At 38.0% G+C, this 20,529-nt stretch overlaps 1 long non-coding RNA gene and 1 other non-coding gene across 3 annotated transcripts in view; both read right to left on the bottom strand.

Moving 5' to 3' along the window:
• Nucleotides 1-20,529, bottom strand: part of LOC112446399 (uncharacterized) — a 376,379-nt gene that overhangs the window by 342,004 nt on the left and 13,846 nt on the right. The window lies entirely within an intron of this gene.
• LOC112446523 (U6 spliceosomal RNA) lies at nucleotides 4,187-4,293 on the bottom strand. The gene has a single exon (XR_003034528.1). It is a non-coding gene; the product is annotated as a U6 spliceosomal RNA (small nuclear RNA).

The raw sequence follows: 20,529 nt of genomic DNA, 5'->3' as shown, positions 1-20,529 counted from the left end.
AGATATGCAGATACCACCCTTATGGCAGAAAGTGAAGAGGAACTAAAAAGCCTCTTGATGAAAGTGAAAGAGGAGAGTGAAAAAGTTGGCTTAAAGCTCAACATTCAGAAAATGAGGAGCATGGCATCTGGTCCCATCACTTCATGGGAAATAGATGGGGAAACAGTGGAAACAGTGTCAGACTTTATTTTTGGGGACTCCAAAATCACTGCAGATGGTGACCGCAGCCATGAAATTAAAAGACACTTACTCCTTGGAAGAAAAGTTATGACCAACCTAGACAGCATATTAAAAAACAGAGACATTACTTTGCCAACAAAGGCCCGTCTAGTCAAGGCTATGGTTTTTCCAGTGGTCATGTATGGATGTGAGAGTTGGACTGTGAAGAAAGCTGAGACCTGGAGGATTGATGCTTCTGAACTGTGGTGTTGGAGAAGACTCTTGAGAGTCCCTTGGACTGCAAGGAGAGCCAACCAGTCTACCATAAAGGAGATCAGTCCTGGGTGTTTATTGGAAGGACTGATGCTGAAGCTGAAACTCCAATACTTTGGCCACCTCATGCGAAGAGTTGACTCATTAGAAAAGACCCTGATGCTGGAGGGAGGGATTGAAGGGCAGGTGGAGAAGGAGATAATAGAGGATGAGATGGCTGGATGGCATCACCGACTTGATGGACATGAGTTTGGGTAAACTCCGGAAGTTGGTGATGGACAGGGAGGCCTGGCGTGCTGTGATTCATGGGGTCGCAAAGAGTCAGACATGACTGAGCGACTGAACTGAACTGAACTGAACCTAAAGAAAAGTACATTTTAAAATTCTTTTCATTTTCTTTTTAAAAAATATGACATTATATATTATGTTACATTATGGCCTTCTATACAAAGAGATACCTAATATATTCTTCTTAGTATTCAGTAGCAAGAAAATGTGTTTCTCTCCAGATGAACATGAATGATTATATTCATCCTGCTTTGAGAGCTCGGCAGCCTCTTATATTTCCCTATTTGACTTCACTGCCCAAAAGAAGAGAATTAAATTCAGTTTTCAATGGTAATAACTAATTCATTTCATATGCATGATATAAGTATGTTTTAACTTCTGAAACTTGTTTCTATGATTTTTCCTTTTATCTTGTCGTATGTTAAGTGGGTTTCATCATTGAAACTAACTTTTAGTGTTTTGAACGACAAGGAAAAAGTCAACTTTTTTCAAGAATTAAACAAGCAAAAGTAAGTCTGGCAAGGAATGTGACAAGATTACCTGGATACACAGAAAAATCAAGCAGTTAGAAGAGAATCAATATTTCTTGTTTTATAGTCACAAGGTCATTTTAACCAACGATAATACCACCAAAACAGATCACTACGAAACATCACAGAAGCCAGCACTACACCTGACCCTTGTCAGACTAGCTGAAAGCCAGATGCAGAAGCAAAACAGCTGAAGGATAACGAACTATAATCTAATTTGTAATTAGGTAGAAAGCACAAAGGCCCAAAGATGAAAAGCATCTTAAATAGAATGTTTTCAATGTCTGATATTTAACTGCCTGCAAGTTTTTTTAAGAACCATACATCCCATCTCAAATTTTCATGCAAACATAAGTCACCTGATTATCTTAAAATGCAGATTCAGACCCCATAATATAAGCACCCAGGATTCTGCATTTTAATATTGTCCAAGGAGACACTGAGACAGCTAGTCCAAGGACCACACTGAAAACATGCTGCCTTTAGAGCTAGCCGTGACTGAATCCATCCCAGCTTTACCACTTAAAAGCTGTAACATTAACCGAGTCCTTTAACATCTCAGACCTTCAGTTAGGCTATCAGTTATGTGAGGATAAAAATATCTACCTTGTATAGCCCATGGGAAGATTTAAAATGATAACTGCATGGTCCAGTAAGACCCTTGATAGATACTATTTTAGTGAGAGGGCTGTCTTTACTATGACAGAACACCACTGTTAGGGAAAACACTGACTGAAACCACCCACCACGGCCAGTCAAGACAGTAGCCACATGCATCACTTATCCTTTTTTTTAAAGATTTTTAAAATTTATTTTTAATTGAAGGATAATTGCTTTACAGAATTTTGCTGTTTTCTGTCAAACCTCAACATGAATTAACCACAGGTATACATATATCCCCTCCCTTTGAACCTCCCTCCCATCTCTCTCCCAATCCCACCCCTCTAGGTTGATACAGAGCCCCTGTTTGAGTTTCCTGAGCCATACAGCAAATTCCTGTTGGCTCTCTGTTTTACATATGGTACTGTAAGTCTCCATGTTACTCTTTCCATACATCTCCCTCTCTCCTCCCCTCTCCCCATGTCCATAAGTCTATTCTCTATGTCTGTTTCTCCACTGTTGCCCTGTAAATAAATTCTTCAGTACCATTTTTCTAGATTCTATATATATATATGTGTGTTATGATATTTATCTTTCTCTTTCTGACTCACTTCACTCTGTATAATAGGTTGTGGGTTCATCCACTTCATTAGAACTGACTCAAATGCATTCCTTTTTATGGCTGAGTAATATTCCATTGTGTATATGTATCACAACTTCTTTATCCATTTATCTGTCGATGGACATCTAGGTTGCTTCCATGTTCTAGCTATTGTAAATAGTGCTGCAGTAAACAATGGGATACACATGTCTCTTTCAATTTTGGTTTCCTCAGGGTATATGCCTAGGAGTGGGATTGCTGGGTCATATGGTGGTTTTATTCCTAGTTTTTTAAGGAATCTCCATACCATCTTCCATAGTGGCTGTATCAATTTACATTCCCACCAACAGTGCAAGAGCATTCCCTTTTCTCCACATACTCTCTAGCATTTATTGTTCGCAGACTTTTTTTTTTTTAAACTTTACAATATTGTATTCGTTTTGCCAAATATCGAAATGAATCCGCCACAGGTATACCTGTGTTCCCCATCCTGAACCCTCCTCCCTCCTCCCTCCCCATACCCTCCCTCTGGGTCGTCCCAGTGCACCAGCCCCAAGCATCCAGTACCATGCATCGAACCTGGACTGGTGACTCATTTCATACATGATATTATACATGCTTCAATGTCATTCTCCCAAATCTCTCCACCCTCTCCCTCTCCCACAGAGTCCATAAGGCTGATCTATACATCAGTGTCTCTTTTGCTGTCTCATATACAGGGTTATTGTTACCATCTTTCTAAATTCCATATATATGCATTAGTATACTGTATTGGTGTTTTTCTTTCTGGCTTACTTCACTCTGTATAATAGGTTCCAGTTTGATCCATCTCATTAGAACTGATTCAAATGTATTCTTTTTAATGGCTGAGTAATACTCCATTGTGTATATGTACCACAGCTTTCTTATCCTTTCATCTGCTGATGGGCATCTAGGTTGCTTCCATGTCCTGGCTATTATAAACAGTGCTGCGATGAACACTGGGGTACACGTGTCTCTTTCCCTTCTGGTTTCCTCAGTGTGTACGCCCAGCAGTGGGATTGCTGGATCATAAGGCAGTTCTATTTCCAGTTTTTTAAGGAATCTCCACACTGTTCTCCATAGTGGCTGTACTAGTTTGCATTCCCACCAACAGTGTAAGAGAGTTCCCTTTTCTCCACAACCTCTCCAGCATTTATTGCTTGTAGACTTTTGGATCGCCGCCATTCTGACTGGCGTGAAATGGTACCTCATAGTGGTTTTGATTTGCATTTCTCTGATAATGAGTGATGTTGAGCATCTTTTCATGTGTTTGTTAGCCATCTGTATGTCTTCTTTGGAGAAATGTCTATTTAGTTCCTTGGCCCATTTTTTGATTGGGTCATTTATTTTTCTGGAGTTGAGCTGTAGGAGTTGCTTATATATTTTTGAGATTAGTTGTTTGTCAGTTGCTTCATTTGCTATTATTTTCTCCCATTCTGAAGGCTGCCTTTTCACCTTGCTAATAGTTTCCTTTGTTGTGCAGAAGCTTTTAAGTTTGATTAGGTTCCATTTGTTTATTTTTGCTTTTATTTCCAATATTCTGGGAGGTGGGTCATAGAGGATCCTGCTGTGATATATGTCGGAGAGTGTTTTGCCTATGTTCTCCTCTAGGAGTTTTATAGTTTCTGGTCTTACGTTGAGATCTTTAATCCATTTTGAGTTTATTTTTGTGTATGGTGTTAGAAACTGTTCTAGTTTCATTCTTTTACAAGTGAAAAATATGGAACGCTTCACGAATTTGCATGTCATCCTTGCGCAGGAGCCATGCTAATCTTCTCTGTATCGTTCCAATTTTAGTATATGTGCTGCCAAAGCAAGCACTGTTTGTAGACTTTTTGATGGTGGCCATTCTGACTGGTGTGAGGTGATATCTCATTGTGGTTTTGATTTGCATTTCTCTAAAAATGAGCAATGTTGAGCATCTTTTCATATGTTTGTTAGCCATCTGTAAGTCTTCTTTGGATAAATGTTGGTCTAGGTCTTTATCCCACTTTTTGATTGGCTTGTTCGTTTTTCTGGTTTTGAGTTGTATGAGCTTCTTGTATATTTTGGAAATTAATCCTTTATTAGTTGTTTCATTTGCTATTATTTTCTCCCATTCTGAGGGTTGTCTTTTCACCTTGCTTATAGTTTCCTTTGCTGTGCACAAGCTTTTAAGTTTAATCAGGTCCCACTTGTTTACTTTTGTTTTTATTTCCATTACTCTAGGAGGTGGGTCATAGAGGATCTTGCTTTGATTTATGTCATCGAGTGTTCTGCCTATGTTTTTCTCTAAGAGCTTTATAGTTTCTGGTCTTACATTTAGATCTTTAAACCATTTTGAGTTTATCTTTGTGCATGGTATTAGGAGGTGTTCTAATTTCATTCTTTTACATGTAGCTGTCCAGTTTTTCCAGCACCATTTATAGAAGAGGCTGTCTTTGCCCCATTGTATATTCTTTCCTCCTTTGTCAAAAATAAGGTACCCATAGATGAATGGGTTTATTTCTGGACTTTCTATCTTGTGCCATTGGTCTATATTTCTGTTTTTGTGCCAGTACCATACTGTCTTGATGACAGTAGCTTTGTAGTATAATCTGAAGTCAGGAAGGTTGATTCCTCCAGCTCCATCCTTCTTTCTCAAGACTGCTTTGGCTATTCGGGATCTTTTGTGTTTCCATATGAATTTTGAAATTTTTTGTTCTAGTTCTGTAAAATATGTCATTGGTAATTTGATAGGGATCACACTGAATCTGTAGATTGTGTTTGGTAGTATAGTCATTTTCAAAATATTGATTCTATGCAGGAACATGGAATATCTCTCCATCTGTTTATGTCACCTTTGATTTCTTACATTAGTGTCTTATAATTTCCTGTGTACAGGTCTTTCATCTCCTTAGGTAAGTTTATTCCTAGATATTTAATTCTTTTTGTTGCAATAGTGAATGGGATTGATTCCTTAATTTCTCTTTCTTATTTTTTCATTGCTAGTATATAGAAATGCAAGTGATTTCTGTATTTTGATTTTGTATCCTGCAACTTTGCTAAATTCGCTGATTAGCTCCAGTAATTTTCTGATACTATCTTTAGGGTTTTCTATGTAAAGTATCATGTCATCTGCACACAGTGAGAGCTTTACTTATTTTCTGATCTGGATTCCTTTTATTTCTTTTTCTTCTCTGATTGCTATAGCTAGGACTTCCAGAACTATGTTGAATAATAGTGGTGAAAGTAGACACCCTTATCTTATTCCTCCTTTTAGGGGGAATGCTTTCAGTTTTTCCCCATTGAGAACAATGTTTGCTGTAGGGTTATCATATATCGCCTTTACCATGTTGAGGTAGGTTCCTTCTATGTCCATTTTTTAAAGAGTTTTAATCATAAATGGGTGAGGAAATTTGTCAAAAGCTTTTTCTGCATCTATTGAGATTATCATATGGGTTTTATCTTTAAATTTGTTAATATGGTGTATCACATTGATTGATTTGCATATATTGAAGAATCCTTGCATCCCTGGAATAAACCCAATTTGATCATGGTGTATGAGTTTTTCGATGTATTGCTGAATTGTTTTTGCTAAAATTTTGAGGATTTTTGCATCTATGTTCATCAGTGATATTGGCTTGTAGTTTTCTTTTTTAAAAAAATTATTTATTTTAATTGGAGGTTAATTACTTTACAATATTATAGTGGGTTTTGCCATCCATTGACATGAATCAGCCATGGGTACACATGTGTCCCCCATCCTGAACCCCCCCTCCCACCTCTATCCCCATCCCATCCCTCAGGGTTGTACCAGTGCACTGGCCATGAACACCCTGTCCCATGCATTGAACCTGTACTGGTGATCTATTCACATATGGTAATATACATGTTTCAGTGGTATTCTCTCAAATCATCCCACCCTCACCTTCTCCCACAGAGTCCAAAAGTCTGTTCTTTATATCTGTGTATCTTTTGCTGTCTCGCATATAGGGTCATTATTACCATCTTTCTAAATTACATATATATGCATTAATATACTATATTGGTGTTTTTGTTTCTGACTTCACTCTATAGTAGGCTCCAGTTTCATCCACCTCATTAGAACTGATTCAAATGCATTCTTTTTAATGGCTGAGTAATATTCCATTGTGTATATGTACCACAGCTTTTTTATCCATTTGTCTGCCAATGGATATCTAGGTTGCTTCCATGTCCTAGCTATTGTAAAGAGTGCTGCGATGAACATTGGGATACATGTGTCTCTTTCAATTCTGGTTTCCTCAGTGTGTACGCCCAGCAGTGGGATTGCTGGGTCGTATGGCAGTTCTATTTCCAGTGTTTTTAAGGAATCTCCACACTGTTCTCCATAGTGGCTGTACTAGTTTGCATTCCAACAGCTTAAGAGGATTCATTTTTCTCCACAACCTCCCCAGCATTTATTGTTTGTAGATTTTTTTATCTCAACCATTCTGACCAGCATGAGATGGTACCTCATTGCAGGTTTGAGTTGAATTTCTATGATAGTGAGGGATGTAGAGCATCTTTTCATGTGTTTTTTAGTCATCTGTATGTCTTCTTTGGAGAAATGTCTGTTTTGTTTTTTGGCTAATTTTTTATTGGGTCACTTATTTTTCTGGTATTGAGCTGCATGAGCTGCTTGTATATTTTTAAGATTAATTCTTGGTCAGTTTCTTCATTTGCTATTATTTTCTCTATTTCTGAAGGCTGTCTTTTCAACTTACTTATAGTTTCCTTCGTTGTGCAAAAGTTTTTTAAGTTTAATTAGGTCCCACTTGTTTATTTTTGCTTTTATTTCCATTACTCTGGGAAGTGGGTCATAGAGGATCCTGCTGTGATTTATGTCAGAGAGTGTTTTGCCTGTGTTTTCCTCTAGGAGTTTTATGGTTTCTGGGCTTACATTTAGATCTTTAATCCATTTTGACGTTATTTTTGTGTATGGTATTAGAAAGTGTTCTAATTTGACCAGTTTTCCCAGCACCACTTGTTAAAGAGACTGTCTTTTCTCCATTGCATATTCTTGCCTCCTTTGTCAAAGATAAGGAGAATTTATCTTTGACTAAATAAATGCGTGGATTTATTTCTGGGCTTTCTATTTTGTTCCATTGATGTATATTTCTGTCTTTGTGCCAGTACCATACTGTCTTTATGACTGTAGCTTTGTAGTATAGCCTGAAGTCAGGCAGGTTGATTCCTCCAGTTCCAATCTTCTTTCTCAAGATTGCATTGGCTATTCAAAGTTGTTTGTATTTCCAAACAAATTGTGAAATTATTTGTTCTAGTTATGTGAAAAATACTGTTGGTAGCTTGATAGGGATTGCATTGAATCCATAGATTGCTTTGGGTCAGTCAGTTCAGTTCACTTGCTCAGTCTTGTCCAACTCTTTCTTACCCCATGGACTGAAGCACGCCAGGCCTCCCTGTCCATCACCAGCTCCCAGAGTCTACTGAAACATATCCTTTGAGTCGGTTATGCCACCCAACCATCTCATCTTCTGCCATCCCTTTCTCCTCCTACTACTGTGGGCAAGAATCCCTTAGAAGAAATGGAGTAGCCATCACAGTCAACAAAAGAGTCCAAAATGCAGTACTTGGATGCAATCTCAAAAGCGACGGAATGATCTCTATTCGTTTCCAAGGCAAACCATTCAATATCATGGTAATCCAAGTCTATGCCCAGACCAGTAATGCTGAAGAAGCCTGAAGTTGAATGGTTCTATGAAGATCTGCAAGACCTTCTAGGACTAACACCCAAAAAAGATGTGCTTTTCATTATAAGGGACTGGAATGCAAAAATTGGGGTAGTATACTCATTTTCACTATATTGATTCTTCTGATCCATGAACATGGCATATTTCTCCACCTATTTGTATCATCTTTGATATCTTTTATCAATGTTTTATAGTTTTATCTATATAGGTCTTTTGTTTCTTTAGGTAGATTTATTACTATTTTATTCTTTGCGTTGCAATGATGAATGGAATTGTTTCCTTAATTTCTCTTTCCCTTTTCTCATTGTTAGTGTATAGGAATGCAAGGGATTTTTGTGTTGATGTTACATCCTGCAGCTTTACTAAATTCATTGATCAGCTCTAGTAATTTTCTGGTGATGTCTTTTGGGTTTTCTATGTAGAGGATCATGTCATTTACAAACAGTAAGAGTTTTACTTCCTCTTTTACAATATGGATTCCTTTTATTTCTTTTTCTTCTCTGACTGCTGTGGCTGAAACTTCCAAAAGTATGTTGAATAGTAGAGATGAGAGTGGGCACCCTTGTTCCTGACTTTAGGGGAAAGGCTTTCAATTTGTCACCATTGAGGATAATGTTTGCTGTGGGTTTGTCATATATGGCTTTTATTATGTTGAGGTATGTTCCTTCTATGCCTGCTTTTTGGAGGGTTTTTATCATAAATGGATGTTGAATTTTGTCAAAGGCTTTTTCTGCATCTATTGAGATAATCATATGGTTTTTATCTTTCAATTTGTTAATGTGGTGTATCACATTGATTGATTTGTGAATATTGAAGAATCCTTGCATCCCTGGAATAAAGCCCACTTGGTCATGATGTATGATCTTTTTACTATGTTGCTGGATTCTATTTGCTAGAATTTTATTGAGGATTTTTGCATCTATGTTCATCAGTGATATTGGCCTGTAGTTTTCTTTTTGTGTGTGTTGTCTTTGTCTGGTTTTGGTGTCAGGGAGTTGGTGGCCTCATAGAATGAGTTTGGAAGTGTTCCTTCCTCTGCAATTTTTTGAAATAGTTTTAGAAGGCTAAGCATTAGCTGTTTTCTAAATGATAGAATTCTCTTGTGAAGCCATCTGGTCCTGGGCTTTTGTTTTTGGGGAGATTTTTGATCACAGCTTCAATTTCAGTGCTTATAATTGGGTTGTTCATAATTTCTATTTCTTCCTGGTTCAGTCTTGGAAGATTGAACGTTTCTAAAAATCTATCCATTTCTTCCAGGTTATCCATTTTATTGTCATATAGTTGTTCATAATAGTCTCTTATTTCTGCATTGTCTGTTGTAAACGCTCCTTTTTCATTTCTAATTTTGTTGATTTGATTCTTCTCTCTTTTTTTCTTGATGAGTTTGGCTAAATGTCAGCTTTGTTTATCTTCTCAAAAAAAAACAGCTTTTATTTTTATTAATCTTTACTATTGTTTCTTTAATTTCTTTTTCATTTATTTCTGATCAGATCTTTATGTTTTCTTTCCTTCTACTAATTTTGGGGGTGGTTTTTTTTTGGCTCTTTTTTTTTTCAGTTGTTTTAGGTGTAAAGTTTGGTTGTCTATTCGATGTTTTTCTTGTTTCTTGAGGTAGGATTGTATTGCTCTAAACTTCCGTCTTAGAACTGCTTTTGCTGCATCCAATAGGTTTTGAATTGTCATATTTTCATTGTCATTTGTTTCTAGAAATTTTTTTATTTCCCTTTTCTTCAGTAACTTGTTGGTTATTTAGAAATGTGTTGTTTAATCTCCATGTGTTTGTGTTTCTTACAATTTTTTCTTGTAACTGATATCTAGTCTCACAGTGTTGTGGTCAGAGAAGATGCTTGATATGATTTCAATTTTCTTAAATTTACTGAGGTTTGATTTGTGACTCAAGATGTGGTCTATCCTGGAGAATGTTCCATGTGTACTTGAGAAGAAGGTATATTCTTCTGCATTTGGATGGGATGTCCTGAAGATATCAATAAGATCCATCTCATCTAATGTATCATTTAAGACTTGTGTTTCCTTATTAATTTTCTGTTTTGATGATCTGTCTATTGATGCCAGTGGAGTGTTAAAGTCCCCTACTATCATGTGTTACTGTTAATTTTTCCTTGTATCTCTGTTAGTGTTTGTCTTACGTATTGAGGTGCTCCTATATTGGGTACACCAATATTTACAATTGCTATGTCTTCCTTTTGGATTGATCCCTTGATCATTATATACTGTCTTTCCTTATCTCTTGTAATTTTCTTTATTTTAAGGTCTATTTTGTCTGATACGAGTATTGCTACTCCAGCTTTCTTTTTCTTCCCATTTTCATTGAATATATTTTTCCATCCTCTCACTTTCAATCTATATGTGTCTTGAGGTCTGAAGTGGGTTTCTTGCATATATGTGGGTCTTGTTTTTTATCCATTCAGCCAGTCTGTGTCTTTTGGTTGGAGCATTTAATTCATTTATATTTAAAGTGATTATTGATATATATGTTCCTATTGCCATTTTCTTAACTGCTTGGGGTTGATTTTGTAGATCTTTTTCCTTCTCTTGTATTTCTTGACTACATAAGTCCCTTTAACATCTGTTGTAAAGCTGGTTTGGTGGTACTGAATTCTCTTAACTTTTGCTTGTCTGAAAAGATTTTATTTCTCTATCAATTTTGAATGAGATCCTTTCCAGGTAGTTATCTTTGTTGTAGATTTTTCCCTTTCAGTACTTTATATCCTGCCATTCCCTTCTGGCCTGCAGACTTTCTGCTGAAAGATCAGTTGTTAAGCATATGGGGTTTCCTTTGTATGTTACTTGTTGCTTCTCCCTTGCTGCTTTTAATATTCTTTGTGTTCAGTCTTTGTTAGTTTGATTAGTATGTGTCTTGGTGTGTTTCTCCTTGGGTTTATCCTGTATGGGATTTTTTGTGCCTCTTGGATTTGACTGACTATTTCCTTTTCCATGTTGGGGAAATTTTCAACTATAATCTCTTCAAACATTTTCTCATACTCTTTCTTTTTCTCTTCTTCTTCTGGGACCCCTATAATTCAAATGTTGGTGTGTTTGATATTGTCCCAGAGGTCTCTGAGACTGTCCTCAGTTCTTTTCATTATTTTACTTTATTATGCTCTTCAGAAGTTATTTTCACCATCTTATCTTCCAGCTCACTGATTCATTCTTCTGCTTAATATATTCTGCTATTGATTCCTTCTAGAGTATTTTTAATTTCAGTAATTGTGCTGTTTGTCTCTGTATGTTTATTTTTAATTCTTCTAGGTCTTTGTTAATTGATTCTTGCATTTTCTCCATTTTGTTTTCAAGGTTTTTTATCATCTTTACTATTATTATTCTGAATTATTTTTCAGGGAGTTTGCCTATTTCCTCTTCATTTATTTGGACTTCTGTGTTTCTACTTTGTTCCCTCACTTGTGCAGTATTTCTCTGCCTTTTAATTATTTTTTTTTAACTTATCGTGTTTTGAGGTCTCCTTTTCCCAGGCTTCAAGGAATGTTGAATTCTTTCCTCAAAAATGGTTTAATTCTTTCTTCCTTTTGGTTTCTATCTTCCTGAGGTTGGTCCAGTGATTTGTGTGAGCTTCTTATAGGGTGAGATTTGTGCTGAGTTTTTGTTTGTTTTTCCTCTGATGGGCAAAGCTGAGTGAGGTGGTAATCCTGTCTGCTGTTGGTTGGGTTTTTATTTTTGTCTTGTTTGTTGTTTAGATGAGGTGTCCTGTACAGGGTGCTACTGGTAATTGGGTGATCCTGGGTCTTGTATTCAAGTGGTTTCCTTTGGTGTGATTTCCTACTATTTGACACTCCCTAGGGTTAGTTCTCTGGTAGTCTAGGGTCTTGGAGTCAGTGTTCCCACTCCAAAGGCTCAGGGCTTGATTTCTGGACAGGAATGAAGATTCCACAAGTGGTTTGTTATGGCACTATGAGATTAAAACAAATAACCAAAAATGAAAAACCAAAGATGAACCCCAGACAAATGGCAGTTACAAAATCAGACATATAATAATTAAAATAATGGAACATACACATATTCATATATACCCATGCTGCTGCTGCTGCTAAGCCACTTCAGTTGTGTCTGACTCTGTGCAACCCCATAGACAGCAGCCCACCAGGCTTCCCCATCCCTGGGATTCTCCAGGCAAGAACACTGGAGTGGGTTGCCACTTCCTTCTCCAATGCATGAAAGTGAAAAGTGGAAGTGAAGTCACTCAGTCATGTCCTACTCCTAGCGACCCCATGGACGTCAGCCTTCCAGGCCCCTCCGTCCATAAGCAAAGTGCAAACAATCCAACAAAAATAAAGTACAGTAGATTGACCTGGTGAACAAAGGAAGTCAAAAATTATATTTACCAGTTGAGAGCAAAACTAAATAAAGCACAAACTGAAAAACAAAACTAATGCAAGTTGCCAAGTGGGGAATAAAGCAATGAAAACAAATCTAACAAATATGGTGAGAGGAAAGGAAAGAAAGAAAGAATAGATATGCAAAGTTAAATAGAGGTAGATATGGAAGATTTATATAAAGATTAACTGAAAGGGGTAAAAAGCAGTAGGAAAGGCAAACAAAGGAATAAATGTAGAAAAAAATATAGTAGGTTAATAAATAAAAATTAAAATTATAAAAAAGAGAAAAGAAAAAAATGAAAGAAGAAAGAAAAATGGGGGAAAAGGAAAACCCCACAGTACTGCAAAAGCCCAATGTAGAGGCAGAAGTTTATAACAAAAATAGAAAATTTGACTGAATATACACATACACATACACACCCATAAGCAAAATCAAAAGTGTCCAACAATTGACCCAGTGAACAAAGGAAACCAAAAATTACATCTATCAGAACAAAACTAAATAAGGAACAAACTAGAAAACAATACTAAAGCAAGGTGCCAATTGGGGAATAAAGCAATGAAAATATGTTGAGAGGAAAGGAGAGAAAGAAAAGAAAAAAGGAATAGATATGCAAAGTTAAATAGAGGTAGATGAAGAAGATTTATATATGTTAAAGATTAACTGCAAGGGGGAAAAGAACAGTAGGAAAAGCAAACAATACAGAGTGAAGTAAGCCAGAAGGAAAAACATAAATACAGTATACTAATGCATATATATGGAATTTAGAAAGATGGTAACGATAACCCTGTATACGAGACAGCAAAAGAGACACTGATGTATAGAACAGTCTTATGGACTCTATGGGAGAGGGAGAGGGTGGGAAGATTTGGGAGAATGGCATTGAAACATGTGAAATGTCATGTATGAAATGAGATGCCAGTCCAGGTTCAGTGCACGATGCTGGATGCTTGGGGCTGGTGCGCTGGGACGGCCCAGGGGGATGGTATGGGGAGGGGGGAGGGAGGAGGGTTCAGGATGGGGAGCACGTGTATACCTGAAATTTAAAAAAAAAAAAAAACAATTATACTTTAAAAACAAACTCATAAGAAAAGAAAAGAAAAAAAAAGAAAAATAATAATTGGTTTAAAAAATTAAAATTTAAAAAAGAGAAAAGAGAGAGAAAGAACTCCACAGAACTGCAAAAGCCTAATATAGAGGCAGAGGTTTATGACAAAAATAGAAAATTTGACTGAATATACACATACACATACACACCCATAAGCAAAATCAAAAGTGTCCAACAAAAAATACAACAGATTGACCCGGTGAACAAAGGAAACCAAAAATTATATCTATCAGAACAAAACTAAATAAGAAACAAACTAGAAAACAATACTAAAGCAAGGTGCCAATTGGGGAATAAAGCAATGAAAATATGTTGAGAGGAAAGGAGAGAAAGAAAAGAAAAAAGGAATAGATATGCAAAGTTAAATAGAGGTAGATGAAGAAGACTTATATATGTTAAAGATTAACTGCAAGGGGAAAAGAACAGTAGGAAAAGCAAACAAAGGAATAAATGTAGAAAAATAATAATTGGTTTAAAAAATTAAAATTTAAAAAAGAGAAAAGAAAAAAGAGAGAAAGAACTCCACAGAACTGCAAAAGCCTAATATAGAGGCAGAGGTTTATGACAATAAAAAATGTGACTGAGAAAAAAAAAATCTCAAAAGCTTAATTGGATTTCTTAGTGCCAAAAAAACTGACAACTACAACAGAGGGAGAAATGGGGCGGGGGGATGGAAATCCAAAAGAATCTACAGAACAAATCAAAAAATAATAAGAATAAGAAATGTTTTTCTTAAGTCACTGCTGTCAGAGTCCTTTCACTCACTGGGAGTCACAGTCCACCTCACCTCCCTAGGATGCCCTCCAACACTGTGCTGATATCTGGACCTGCTGTGGGGGCAGTTCAGATTCTAACCTGGTCCTACTCCTGTGTGTTCTTGCCTCCAATGTCCACAGCTATCAGAACTAGTGCGTTTTCTTTTGTGGGAGCTCTCAATGGCCTTTTATATATTCCAGAGACACAGAGTTTGCCTAGTTGATTTAATCTGCAGTGTGGATTTAATCTGCAGCTTGTACAGCTGGTGGGAAAGTTTTGGGTCTACTTCCATAGCCACACTGCCTCTGGGTTTCTATTGTGGTTTTATTTCCACCTCTACATGTGGGTCTTCCATGGGGGTTTGCTCCTGAGGATGCCCTGGAGGACTTGGGTTTGCCCCTGTGAGGATCAGATGTGGAGGTGGTGCAGCTGCTTGGGTCACAGGGGTTCTGGCAGCATCAGGTACTCAGGAGGGTTGGCGGCTAGGGCAGCAGGAAATATGGTTCTCTAGAAGGGTATGGTAAACAGTATTGGTCAATATGCTTCAGTATTCTTGCCTGGAGAACCCCCTCTCTGACAGAGAAGACTGGCAGGCCACAGTCTACAGGGTCACAAAGAGTTGGACACGACCGAAGTGACCCTGTGTGCATAGATGCAAGATATTTTTGCCTGTGGCAGCTCTGCCCCAGTGAGAGTTGAGTGTGAAGGTGGCGTAGCTGTTTGGCTTGTGGGGACCCTGGTGGCACCAAGTGTGCAGGGACATGGACTGCTTCCGCCACAGGAGTTATGACCCTATCAGAGTCTTTTTTCAAGCCTCTTGTAGATGGCGATCAGAAAGCCTCTATGGCCAATCCTTCTCCATAACTTCACCCGTTCAGACACTTAGAGGGCTCCCTTGCCCAGGGTTGCCTCTGTTGTTTTGCATGTCAGGCAGAGAGGGGGCCCCCTGGCTGGGGTCCTACCCTGTAGTTCAGTGCATCAGGTATTTGATGGGCCAGCCTATTGTTCAGTTCTTGATGCTGGCATGTGGGGAGAGAAAGGCTATGGTGATGGCTCCATCCCCTACACGTGACTTAGCAGTATCGCCTTGCTTCCATGGCTGCCTGGCATTTCCCATGAATATCTCCTCCCTCACATCCCCTCAATCTGCCTCTCTGCAATCAACAGCAGCCCTCACTCTGGGATTGCTCCACAATCCCTAAACTCCAGCTCCTAGCTACTGTGTTTTCCAGGGAACCGGTGTTCCTGTCTGGAGTATGTATGGCTACGGCGAGGACTGTCTGATTCTCATTCCATTTAGGCTGCCACAGATCAGCTGTTTCACTCTCAGCCTTAAATGTTTCTCCTCTGACTCAGACAATTGCCCCAGTGTGGGGCTTGTACCCATGCTTAAGTTCCCCTACCCGCTAAGGGCAGGTCCAGTCCTACTAACACTCTTGTTTTTTCCCCTAGTTCCTTCGTCCTACAGAGTTTTGCGTGGTTCTATATATTCTTTTCCAACTGGTCAGGTACTCCTGTCTGCTCTCAGCTGGTGTTCTGAATGCACTTCTGTGTCTGAAGGTGTATTCCTGATGTATCCATGGAGAGAGATATACTCCATGTCCACCTACTCCCCCGCCATCTTGTTCTTCAATGCATGAGTTATCTTAAAAACAATAGGTCCTGGTAAAGAATAAAAAGCTAGCACCAACCAAAGAATTTGGGAAAAGTCAAAAGGAGAGAGGAAACGCCAGCCCGTATATCCTACTAACCTTCCAGGATCCTTCTCACTGGAATCCATCTTTGCTGAGCAATGCACATGCCACAGGGAAGGATCCTGAGTCAGAATGTTTGGCCAGAGACAACCCAGAAATTAACCCGTTTACTATAAAACCCAAGACTGTGAGCCATGTGGCAGAGCAGTTCTCTGCCCAGGTGTCCCTTCCCAATAAAGGCACATGGGTCAACACTTGTGTCTCCTTGGACAATTAATTTCTGAGTATTATTTAAGAGCCCAGTCTTGGATTCTGGAAGGGGTCTCCCTTTCCTACAACACCACCTTTAGGATTTGGAATGTTATACTTTGCATTAAAGTATGCAAGATGAAAACCTAGATTTCTTAAAATAAATTTTACACATTAAAAACAGATGTGTGTGTATAAATAAAGTTACACTAAGGAAAGTTAAGTTTCACACCCCTGTATTGACTACTATATAACCAAAATCTGGTATAATACACACATGTTTATCTAATCATGTCATTGAGAAAGAAGGGCTATATATTTCAGAGAAAAGACAGGCAGCAAAGGCAAGAAATTAAACACTACTCTCAAACCCACTTTTCTTGTAATGACTCAGAGCCAAGTTGTCATTAGCAGAAAATAGGGTTTGTCAACTTACACTCTTTGTTAAGTGAAGCAAGACATAAACAACAGGTAAACAAATAATTTCTAAAATTACACAAACCATATTAACAACCTTAGCAGTTAATTAAGAAATGTGTTAGTAATGTCCAGAAAACTGTTACCAATAAAGGTTTCTAACAGCACTCATGACCAATTTTTGCTGGCTTTTCAATTGATTTTTGACTTCAGGTTATATTCAGGGTCCAGGAAAATCATTTTTTTCTGCTTTGAAAAATCAAACCCTAGACTGAAATAGACAGAAACTTTGGAGAGTTTCCTTCTAACAAGCAGAAATGGTGGTATTTTGCTACACCTAAACCAAGATGAAATCTCTAAAACTGCATTGCCAGAAGCAAAATTCTCAGGAGACTAATAATACTTTAACATTTTCTGTTCACTTGTGAATGTTAATTCTAATCTGAAAACCACCAAAATGGCATTCGTTAAAACCATATTACTACAAAAATGGGAAATTTATATGTATGGTTACTATAAAATACAAATACTGCCAAAGAATTGGTCTCTACTGAGTTCTCTCTACACCTATTCCTTTGCAAAGTTAAATCACACTGGTGAAGCATTTCATAAAGCGGAATAAAATTATTAAGTAGCTGGTATTAGCTTCTCTGCTGCCAACGTAGCCCCGCAGGTTTTTGACAATTGTGTGCCCCTGTGAATGCCCACATATGCTCAGGGCACAAGCAAATGGCCCTGGTGATGGAGGCGGACAGCAAACATCTCAGACTTCAGCATCTGGCAAAGTGGAAGAGGCTCCTGCAAAACACAACTTCTGGTTGGGCCTGTCTTGCCCTTGGATCAAACATCTTACCTGGTGAAGTCTTTGGAAGACTGTTATTTGCAATGGCTTTTTTCATGATTCCAAAGAAACAAGCAAAAGAAAGGGTTATTGAAAAAGCAGACAGTTTATTTCAGAGTTATATTTTTTCACGGTGTTTTAACAGGCAATATTTTAACACAGTACTGAGAAATAGCAATATTCAAAGTCATGATTCATTACTGGGACTGCTTGGTCTAAGAGAAAGGGAGTAATGAGAAAGAATATAGATTTGAAGAGGGACTAAAGCATGAAGGGGAAAAATGTGAGAAACGATAGTAAGAGCTAAAGGATATATGGTGATTTATACATACTAACTCATAGGATCTTCCTAATAATTCTATAACTCAATAAATTTTGCATTACTCCTGTTTACATCTGAGGAAACTGGGGCATAAGGTGGTTTAAGAGCTTCCATGAAGCCCCAAAGTGTAATCTCATTCCAGGTTATCTGGCTTTTATACAGTACTCTCTACTGCTTCTTATTCACTGTAGTATGGCTGAGTGTCGGCAGATAACAGTGCTCAATAAATATATGCACAGTGAATGAGAAATTTCCACAATCCCTATAGCCATCATGTCCTAGACACAATGTCTCTGAAGATAGGAACTGACTTCTTCATCTGGTCCTAATCCTCAGCACCTGGCACAATACCATCCACACACAGTAGATACTCACAAGTTGTCTGATGAATGAATCAATGCAGACTCAAATAGTTATAGGTAATATGGACCATAAACAGAATCACATGGTAAAATGGGCAAGAGTGGGTACAGTTCAGTATCTTCTCACAGTTCCATAAGGTGGTCTAGAATAACAAACTCAATTCTCAATTTTATTATCCAATTTCTCCTATCCAACTACTCATAAGACATAGAACAGACATTCTAAATTCCTCTTTGCAAAAGAAAACCTTGTTTTCACGACAAATGTAACAATGGGTTCCTAAAGGAGCTCCATTTTCAAAAACATGATATGATCATTTGCACTAAAATGAAGACAACTAAGGAAATATCCAAATCAAGGGTAACAAGATAGGTACACAAACTAGTGTTTCTTAGCCCTATCTAGTGAAGTCACCTTGGTCACAGAGGAAAGTACATATGTTCCTCTGAGACACAGCTAAAAGCAACCTGCTTGAGCATAAAACTTCATTGAGGTCTTACATTTTATCTTAAAAATTCAACATTTTTTGGTATTCTGACATATGTTTGTTTTTGTTTCACCACAAAAATAATGTTGTGATTATTTACCATTATACAATAAACTGTGGAAAATTCTGAAAGAGATGGAAATACCAGACCACCTGACCTGCCTCTTGAGAAACCTATATGCAGGTCAGGAAGCAACAGTTAGAACTGGACATAGAACAGCCTGGTTCCAAATAGGAAAAGGAGTACGTCAAGGCTGTATATTGTCACCCTGCTTATTTAACTTCTGTACAGAGTACATCATGAGAAATGCTGGGCTGGAAGAAGCACAAGCTGGAATCAACATTGCTGGGAGAAATATCAATAACCTCAGATATGCAGATGACACCATCCTTATGGCAGAAAGTGAAGAGGAACTCAAAAGCCTCTTGATGAAAGTGAAAGAGGAGAGTGAAAAAGTTGGCTTAAAGCTCAACATTCAGAAAACTAAGAGCATGGCATCTGGTCCCATCAGTTCATGGGAAATAGATGGGGAAACGGTAGAAACAGTGTCAGACTTTATTTTTGGGACCTCCAAAATCACTGCAGATGGTGATTTCAGCCATGAAATTAAAAGACACTTGCTCCTTGGAAGGAAAGTTATGACCAACCTAGATAGCATATTCAAAAGCAGAGATAATACTTTGCCAACAAAAGTCCATGTAGTCAAGGCTATGGTTTTTCAGTAGTCATGTATGGATGTGAGAGTTGGACTGTCAAGAAAGCTGAGTGCTGAAGAATTGATGCTTTTGAACTGTGGTGTTGGAGAAGACTCTTGAGAGTCCCTTGGACTGCAAGGAGATCCAACCAGTCCAATCTGAAGGAGATCAGTCCTGGGTGTTCTTTGGAAGGACTGATGCTAAAGCTGAAACTCCAATACTTTGGTCACCTCATGAGAAGAGTTGACTCATTGGAAAAGACTCTGATGCTGGGAGGGATTGGGGGCAGGAGGACAAGGGGATGACAGAGGATGAGATGGTTGGATGGCATCACCAACTCGATGGACATGAGTTTGAGTGAACTCCAGGAGTTGGTGATGGACAGGGAGGCCTGGCATGCTGCAATTCATGGGGTCACAAAAGTTGGACACAACTGAGTGACTGAACTGAACTGAAGATACAAAGGTTACCATTTTTATCCTTTAGCATCCAAAACCCTGTCAAATGTGTCAGCCCATTTGAGAAACCAGGGACTATAGCATCCGATACAAACTCTTAGAAGCCCAAACATTTAGAGGCAAATTACAAATACATTAAGTGAAATATAAATATAGTGAGATATAAATAAAATATAAATACTGACCCCAAGTAAGCATAGTGGAAGTAGGATAATGTGGTGTGAGATATGGTGTCTGTGCACTTAGCAAATACCTTCCTAATCACCTTTCTAATAATCAACACCTTCTAAATAACCACATATAAAGGTAAACAAATATGAAAAGCTAATTAGGATAGCTTCTTCTCACATTCAGGAATATTCCTGCTTCTCCAATGCAATATGGGAGGATTAAAAATTCCCCAAGTGCCTAAATATACCAGTATAATTTCCTAGGTCAATAAAATGATTGGAAGTCACCAATGTCCATTCCAGGTGAAAGTAGTAAAGATTAAACACACAATTTCCTATGTTCTCTCTTTCCACATGACTAATAAAGCCATATGTTCCAAGACGGTGGAATCTTCTTCACTCTGGAAGCCTGAGTTGTCACACAGAGACAATTATCTGAGAGAGTCATAC

Source organism: Bos taurus, chromosome 4 (assembly GCF_002263795.3).
Source record: "Bos taurus isolate L1 Dominette 01449 registration number 42190680 breed Hereford chromosome 4, ARS-UCD2.0, whole genome shotgun sequence".
Lineage (NCBI taxonomy): Eukaryota > Metazoa > Chordata > Mammalia > Artiodactyla > Bovidae > Bos > Bos taurus.
The sequence above is the reverse complement of the archived record's forward strand: the minus strand, read 5'-3'. Positions and strand labels throughout refer to the sequence as shown.